The sequence below is a fragment of the Berghia stephanieae genome, chromosome 8, assembly GCF_034508935.2.
Source record: "Berghia stephanieae isolate SIO BIC M18660-M18661 chromosome 8, UCSD_Bste_1.3, whole genome shotgun sequence".
NCBI classification, from domain to species: Eukaryota; Metazoa; Mollusca; class Gastropoda; order Nudibranchia; family Aeolidiidae; genus Berghia; species Berghia stephanieae.
This window is the reverse complement of record NC_088367.1, coordinates 5,019,194-5,022,056: the sequence shown is the minus strand read 5'-3', so window position 1 is coordinate 5,022,056 and position 2,863 is coordinate 5,019,194.

The window sequence follows — 2,863 nt, the reverse complement described above, 5'->3', positions numbered from 1 at the left end:
TAAACGCTCATTTTTAATACATTTTTTCTCCAATTTTGAAAAGTAGCAAAAATCTCTAGGATTGAGTGAGTTAAGACTATAGAAATTGAGTTCAAATTTTATTCAATACTTGAATCATAAATTTAGAGTTGATCGACCAATCATCACATTCATTGAACGGACAGCAATACTTGTATTTGTACTAAAATAAAGGCTTTCCTGTTCTTAAATGTAAATTGAACACAGGAGGTACATAGAGCAGACGTTTACATGGGATGATAAAAAAAAAACAAATGCACACTTGCATACACTTGAAAAGTTCCAAATCAGAAACCAACACGAAATTCATCAGTGATAAATGGACAAATTTCAGTAATTACTTAACCAAACAGACAACAACAAAAATGCAGTATAACCTTTTATGCATTAAATAAACTTTGTTGTTGACTGCCACCATTACGAGGTCGCGAAACTTCTTTTTGTTGTTGAAAAAAAACTGCAGTAAATTTAAGAGTTTTACAGCGCTTTCATCATTTTTGAAACCGTTTTGTCCCAAATAAGAAGGGAGATAACTGTCAAAAAAATAATGATCAAGAGTTCTTTCTCAGAGGAGATTTTTTTACAACTCCACCCAGTGATTGGGTTGCTGAGTACATTAGATTCGGTGGAAAGTACTTTGCGATAGACTAGCATCCTTTCCATTAAGGGTAGAAACCAATTGCTACTGTCAGTTAAAACTCTAAAGAAACCAAAATAAACTTCGACTGACTTTTTTTTTTTTCAACTGACAAGCACTCAAAATTAAAAAAAAAATTTAAAAAGCTAGTCAAGAGGACCACTCAGACAAAAGTAAATAAAAATTTGATCCTAAAGCAACCCATCCATGTGTCTAGTCTAAGAACATCTAACAATCCAAAAATTCACGAGACACACGCACAGAATCCCAGTTAAGATTGACGTATAGGTCTATATCTTAAGAGAAAATTTAAAACAAAAACAAAAACATGAGCACTTACAACATAGCGCACTGCCCACGAATCATGCCCAAAGCGCTTTACAGTCAACAATATTGAGACAGAATAACATCATGCAATCAAGTGGATTATCAACACATCACTGCACTCACTATTTCAGTGACCCACTGCCTCTTACTGGGATCAGACCTGCCAACTATCTGGGACAAGACCCGCCAACCATCACAAATTGCAAGAACAGGACAACATGCACAAATGGGGGCTCCAAGAATCACCAACATGCCCAAAGTGCAACCAAGCACCACAAGATGCAAACCACCTCATACTAGATTGCCCAGAGACAAAACTGGAAGGGGGATTTGAAACCATCAACAAATGTGGCGATGACTTCCAAACCTGGATTGATACCTTGAACATAGAAGTGTAGCCGAACGGTACTACTACTACTATTGAAAAAGGCACTTTCAGCGAGTTACCTGTAAAAGTGCTTTGCATAGATTGCATAGTGAACTAAATACCTAAATGACGACATTAACTCAATAGTAAATCCAAAAAAAAAAGAGAGGGAAGAAGATGGGGGGGGGGGGGGGGGGGGGGGGGGGGGGGGGGGGGGGGGGGGGGGGGGGGGGGGGGGGGGGGGGGGGGTGGAAATATTTTTTGTATTTTTTTTGTCTTTAAAGTGGGAACGTGTCATTTTTCCAAAATTAAAAATTCCAGGACATCCCGGAGAAATTGTGATGGTTGGCAAGTCTGAGGTACAAAGTGTTATACCCGTGTGAGCAAGATGCTGGTTAGATAGTTGGAATTCTAAACTTTGAAGTTTAATGTCCATCAATGTTCTTTTATATTATTATTATATTGCTAAGATTATCTTATTTAACATCCGTCAATGTGTTTATTGCGACAGTGTGTTATTTCAATAATAAGATTCTCTAAATCCATAAATTAAATTTTATATTCAGTATTCAGCTTTTTTGTTTGTTGCTTTAGGTCTCTTCCAACACAATTGAGGTTATATGAGAGACCGCTGAAACAAAAAAAAACAAGCAATCTAACAAAAATAGTACAAATGTAAATCAAAATCATAACCTAAAGATATCATAAGCTAAATTATAAATAACCAAGAACAAACAGGCAGAAGATTTACAGAAAAAAAAATATCCCCTGTCAAAAATACAATCACAAACCAAAGAAGCAGGATAGGCTAGTAAAGAGAAGAAGAAACGACATCACTATCGGATCGTACACCCATGCGAACATCATAGGTATATGATTCAAGGGTGATGCTCCCATCCAACCACCCGCTCAGTATTCAGCATCTTGACACAACACTAGATTGAAGCGATGGGGCACATGTAAGTGAAATAGATGTGTGGATGAACACCCTGATCTAAAGACAGTCAACAGTCTTGATTCATCATTAAACCAATTCCATCACAATCAGCAGATACATCAACAAATAAATAACAACAAATGTCAACTTTCAACCTTTAAGTAATACGTTTGACGAATGTGCAAACATGCATAGACCAGCCACATTCATAAAAAAAAAAAATCTTTATATTTTCTCCTCCTCCTCAGAGTTTAATGGACCAGATTCATAAAAGTCTTGAAGAAGCCAAATTCAAATGGCTCTAATCTTTGCTCTTGGGGGTCGTGATAGCTCAGTTGGTAGAGCACTCGCTTCACACGCAAAGGTACCGAGATCAATCCCGAGTGTAGTCGAGATTATTCTGACCCCTCTGTGATCGGGTAGCTGGATCTGTTACTGTTAGATCTGGTGGAAAGTACTTTGCGATAGACTAGCGTCCTATCCAAAGGATAGCAAGCAATTGCTATTGTCCGTTTCACGCTATAGAAACTAGGATAAACTCCGGCTCCATGGGCCTAATGACTCTGAAGGACTGCTC